The 6075-nt window shown below is 40.9% G+C and overlaps 1 non-coding gene across 1 annotated transcript; it reads right to left on the bottom strand.

Annotated features, from left to right (window-relative positions):
- Positions 1-5146: 5146 nt before the first annotated feature.
- On the bottom strand, positions 5147-5255 carry LOC115232029. Its single transcript, XR_003883574.1, has one exon. It is a non-coding gene; the product is annotated as a U6 spliceosomal RNA (small nuclear RNA).
- Positions 5256-6075: the final 820 nt, after the last annotated feature.

The following is a 6075-nucleotide window of genomic DNA, read 5'->3' as shown; positions in this document are numbered from 1 at the left end:
TGACCAGATTACTGGAAGCTGGTTAAAATCCTGTAGGGCCGCCCATGACAGCCGCTCCTTACAGCCCACAACAATGGACTGGCAAGGCAGCAGTAGTGGACAGTGATGTTCACTGACGAGTCGCAATTCAGTCTCGTCAGTGACAAGCCTGTCCATGTGTGACACCGCAGGGGTGAGCGCTTCAACAAAGACTGCATTGCTCCCACCATGAAGCATGGTGGGGGTGGTCTGATGGTGTGAGGGGCGTTCAGCTACAGTGGTGTTGGGCGGCTCTATGCCGTCGAAGGCAACATCAACGCAGCAAAGTACGTTGAGATAGTACGGGATACCTCTTTGGTGGCGAGGAGTACGTGCTCCAGCAGGACAACGCGCCTTCCACACAGCCAAGCTCACAACCAGTTTCGCCAAGGACCATGGGGTGACGGTCATGGACTGGTCTGGCCAGTCACCTGACCTGAACCCTATTGAGAACCTCTGGAGTCGATTGGGTAGGGATTTGAATGTGCAGCAATACAGGAACCGACACAAGCTGTTTGGGGCACTTCTTGCTGCATGGAGGGCCATCCCTGCACAGTACCTGCAGGCACTCATAGACAGCATGCCGACCCGCATAGCAGCTGTCATTGCTGCCAAAGGAGGAGCAACAAGATATTGACTAAATTTCACAATTAATAACAATTATGTGGTGTGCTGGGATATGTTTTAATAAATTTTTGATTAAAAACGAGTTCGTTTCTGATAATAAGTTAATTAAATTAAGAAAATGTAAGAAAATGTAGAAATTTGAGAAGTGCTAATTAATTTCCGACGCAAGTGTACATATATATACGACGGGCTTCTTTCAGTTTCCTTCTACCCAATCCACTCACAAGGCTTTGGTCGGCCCGAGGCTATAGTAGAAGACACTTGCCCAAGGTGCCACACAGTGGGACTGAACCCGGAACTGTGTGGTTGGTAAACAAGCTACTTACCACACAGCCACTCCTGCGCCATAGAATGGTAGAAAGTTAAAACAATTTTGTCTTTGTATAGACTATTTATGCGTTTCATAATTCTAACATCTGTCTTCTGCATGACTGTTTATGGCTAAGAAGAACAGATTGAAAAGAAAATCATGTCACACATCTTGCACAGTGGAAGGGTTCTCTCTAGTGTGACTATATTTGTCAATGACAAGATGAGAATTTTCCCTTCCTCTGTATTCTTTGTGTATGAAGATTTCACGTTCTAAAGAGAATGTATTCCCTACAAATCTCACAACCACAATTCAGGCATATATTTCGCTACAGCTTTCTCACTTCCATGTCTCTCTAAATGTACGTAAATTGTTAAAAACGGTTGTGTTAGGAATGTCCAAGTGATTAATGTTCCTCATATCTGGGAAAGAAATTTCAGGCACAGAAGCAAAACCTGGAATCAAAGGACCTTAAAGTTAACCTAGTGATGTTGTTGTTAGCAAAGACAGCAGATAAGACTCAGGAGTGGCTGTGTGGTAAGTAGCTTGTCTACCAACCACATGGTTCCGGGTTCAGTCTCACTGCGTGGCACCTTGGGCAAGTGTCTTCTACTATAGCCTCGGGCCGACCAAAGCCTTGTGAGTGGATTTGGTTGACGGAAACTGAAAGAAGCCCGTCGTATATATGTGTATATATATGCGTGTGTGTCTGTGTTTGTCCCCCCAAGCATTGCTCGACAACCGATGCTGGCGTGTTTATGTCCCCGTTACTTAGCGGTTCGGCAAAAGGAGACCGATAGAATAAGTACTGGGCTTACAAAAGAATAAGTCCCTGGGTCGATTTGCTCGACTGAAGCGGCGGTGCTCCAGCATGGCCGCAGTCAAATGACTGAAAGAAGCAAAAGAGTAAAGAGTTTCCGTCAGGTAAAACGGCCATGCTCGTTATGAAAAAAACGGAATTGTAAGTAGTAATTCTATTCACTACGCCTAGTGTAAGCTATGGACATATAAGAGGTACAGTGGAATTACATGCAGAGTAAGAGATGAGGCCGTCTTTGTATGTGGCAAATGTGCAGGAACAATAATCACTCAGGACACAGGAGAATCAGACACTCTCAAATCCCAGGGGGTTCTAGGAGACCAAGTTGATACTACTTAAAAAGAGTGGTCCCGGTGCGCGCACTCGCGTAGCCTAGTCGTGACCAGTCGATCCTACAACGACTACCTAGCAAAGTAAATAAAACACAAAAACACAAAGTAAGGATCGACCAGTCACGACTAGCTAGCCCGGATGCGTGAGTACGTGAGTGCGCGCACCGGGACCACTCTTCTTAAGTAGTACCGACCAAATTTGGTTATGGTAGAGGATTGGCAGAAAAAGTGAGATGCATAAAAACTTTTAGTATTTTGGTCAAACGAAAACTAAATCTGGTGAAAATGGTACGATATGAAATTAAGGAAACTCGACTAAATAAATACAGAAATCAACGTAAAATATTCTCCACAACCTCTTCGCGATCTGCAGTAGTAGTAGGTCCCTCTTTACGATATATTCACAGATTCAAAGGCGGCGAGCTGGCAGAATCGTTAGCGCGCCGGGCGAAATGCGTAGCTGTATTTCGTCTGCCTTTACGTTCAAAGTTCAAATTCCGCCGAGGTTGAAAATTTAATTTCCTCATGCAGTCGAAGAAGTCGATGTAATCGACTTAATCCGTTTTGTCTGTCCTTGTTTGTCCCGTCTGTGTTTGGCCCCTTGTGGGTAGTAAAGAAATAGGTATTTCGTCTGCCGTTACGTTCAGAGTTCAAATTCCGCCGAGGTCGACTTTGCCTTTCGTCCTTTCAGGGTCGATAAATTAAGTACCAGTTACGCACTGGGGTCGATGTAATCGATTTAATCCGTGTGTCTGTCTTGTTTGTCCCGTCTGTGTTTAGCCCTTGTGGGTAGTAAAGAAATAGGTATTTCGTCTGCCGTTACGTTCAGAGTTCAAATTCCGCCGAGGTCGACTTTGCCTTTCATCCTTTCAGGGTCGATAAATTAAGTACCAGTTGCGCCTGGGGTCGATGTGATCGATTTAATCCCTTTGTCCGTCCTGTTTGTCCCTCTGTGTTTAGCCTGTTGTGGGTAGTAAAGAAATAGGTATTTCGTCTGCCGTTACGTTCAGAGTTCAAATTCCGCCGAGGTCGACTTTGCCTTTCATCCTTTCGGGGTCGATAAATTAAGTACCAGTTGCGCACTGGGGTCGATATAATCGACTCAATCCCTTTGTGTGTCCTTGTTTGCTCCCTCTGTGTTTAGCCCCTTTGAGGGCAATAAAGAAACAGATATATTCACATTCCACGCAGTTAAAGAGAAGACCGTACTTATATTAATCATTACTCACTTTACCTCAGTTTAGGCGTGCAAACGATTAAATTAGATTAAAATAGATTAAGTTAGATTAAAACAGATTAAATTAGACAATTAGCAGGTGTGTGATGAAGTTGATTAAATTAGACATTACTAGAGAGCGGAGACGGTAGTTTTGTCCCTTGATGCTAAGTGCTTCCATTTCCGCTGCAAACCTTTTGGATGCCGAGAACAGCATCGATGTGTCTTGCTTCTCTTGACAGAGATTTGGTGAAATCAAATCTATTTTCGCACTAAATACTGATTTGTATAACAGGTAAGATATACATACATGTTTATCTATAATTTAGAAATAGGATAAAATCTTCATAAGAGAAAAAAATCTGTAAATTTTTCCACTTGGATTTATTTATTTGTATTATATAGAGGGCAGTGTTACACATAAATGCCCCACGCTAGGAGGGACTCTTAAAGTCAAAACTACCAAAATAAACATATCGTACCGAATGCAAATATATATATTTATATATATTATATAGAGGGCATTATTACACATAAATGCCCCACGCTAGGAGGGACTCTTAAAGTCAAACTACCTAAATAAACATATCGTACCGAATGCAAATATATATATATATATTATATAGAGGGCATTATTACACATAAATGCCCCACGCTAGGAGGGACTCTTAAAGTCAAAACTACCAAAATAAACATATCGTACCGAATGCAAGTCTCCAAGCAAGTCTTGTTTATCTATATACACCAGTGGTTTTCAACCAGGGTTCCGCCAGTACAGTCCAGGGGTTCCGCAAGAAGTTACAAAACTGCTAAAATCGGCAGTAATTTTTAATTCTCCTGTGCAGATATGTGTGCATAAGACTATTAAATTATTGCACAGGGGTTCCTCGAGCCAGTGGAATGTTTCCTTGGGGTTCCCCTCCAGCAAAAAGTTTGAAAAGCACTGATATACACAGTGGCTTTTAGAAATTTACAATAATATCTTTGGTCATAACTTTCTTTAGCCAAGGAGTTTGAGGTGTTGGGTGTGAGAGAGGCAAGATAGTTTATAAATGATAAGGACTCTTGGAGAGTGTTTTTTTTTTTTACCTCAATAGACGTCAGTGATTGGTTGAAATTGAAGAAAAAACAACAACAAATATCTTACAAACTATAGAATTTTCTCAATAAAGCCAAGAGAAGAAGATGTTTTATAAACATATTCTACCAGTATACGAAGTTTAAAAGTGTTTAGTTACTCTTTTACCCTTTTACTCTTTTACTTGTTTCAGTCATTTGACTGCGGCCATGCTGGAGCACCGCCTTTAGTCGAGCAACTCGACCCCGGGACTTATTCTTTTGTAAGCCCAGTACTTATTCTATCGGTCTCTTTTGCCGAACCGCTTAGTGACGGGGACGTAAACACACCAGCATCGGTTGTCAAGCAATGCTAGGGGGACAAACACAGACACACAAACATACATATATATATATACATATATACGACAGGCTTCTTTCAGTTTCCGTCTACCAAATCCACTCACAAAGCATTGGTCGGCCCGGGGCTATAGCAGAAGACACTAGCCCAAGATGCCACGCAGTGGGACTGAACCCGGAACCATGTGGTTGGTAGGCAAGCTACTTACCACACAGCCACTCCTGCGCCGTGGAAAATATTTAAAAAACTGCCGTTCAAACCGAAAAGATTTAATAAATATATGCGAAAGTTAGAAGTAAAAGAGGAGGGTAGTGTTATGATGTGCTAGAAACAACAGCCAAATCTCCCTTACTCTTTTATATGATCCAGCCTTAAGGCTGCGGCCATGCTGGGGCACCGCCTGTGAAAAAATATGGAGCTCTTCGCGAATTTGCATGTCATCCTTGTGCAGGGGGCCATGCTAATCTTCTGTATGTCATTCCAATTTTAGAATATGTACAAATATATATATATACCTATCCCACAGATCCCCTCCATAGTTAGAGATCAGCTCTTCACACAATTTGAAGGTGTAGCTATAGTTTACAAATATGTAGATTACACCCAATGTTATATGATGTCATTTGTTAATTAATAAAGAAATATTGTAACATTTCTCTTTTGATCTTTCCTCTCTATCTAATTCTGTTTCTTTATTATTTCAGATTTACGGATGACATTGGCATCAAAGAAATTTCTTTTATAATGAATACATCTTCAACATTTTTCATCTTTTAAAGTCTTGAGGAAAAGTTTACACAGAACGCATCTAAGCCTATTTCTATAAATCTTTGGTAGAAATTCTATGAAATGTTTGCTCAGAACTGAGATTAATAGCAACATTTTTCTATTTCATTAGCTGATGCTTTGCATTCTCGTTACTCTTTGATGACTTTCTAATTTATAGCATCTTTAGATATCAGTGAAGTTTGCAGTGGAAATATTTGTAAGGAATAAGCTATAAAAAGAAGGATAAAGATAGGAGTAAAACTTTAATTTGGTGAGAAAGGCCAAGGATTGGGTCTATTTTCATCCATCTAAAAGATGTCGAACAATATGGGAAAATCATTATATCATTGTGATATCTGTGGTAAAGCAATCTCTCAGAGATTGGACTTAACTAAACACAAGTGTATTCATACAGGAGAAAAACCATTTCACTGTGATATCTGTGGCAAATCATTCTCTGAAAATGGTAATTTAACTAATCACAAGCGTATTCATACAGGAGAGAAGCCATATCATTGTGATATCTGTGGTAAATCATTCTCTCAAAATATTGTATTAACTAAACAC

This window comes from Octopus sinensis, unplaced genomic scaffold (genome assembly GCF_006345805.1).
Source record: "Octopus sinensis unplaced genomic scaffold, ASM634580v1 Contig19113, whole genome shotgun sequence".
In the NCBI taxonomy this organism is placed as follows: domain Eukaryota; kingdom Metazoa; phylum Mollusca; class Cephalopoda; order Octopoda; family Octopodidae; genus Octopus; species Octopus sinensis.
The sequence above is the reverse complement of the archived record's forward strand: the minus strand, read 5'-3'. Positions and strand labels throughout refer to the sequence as shown.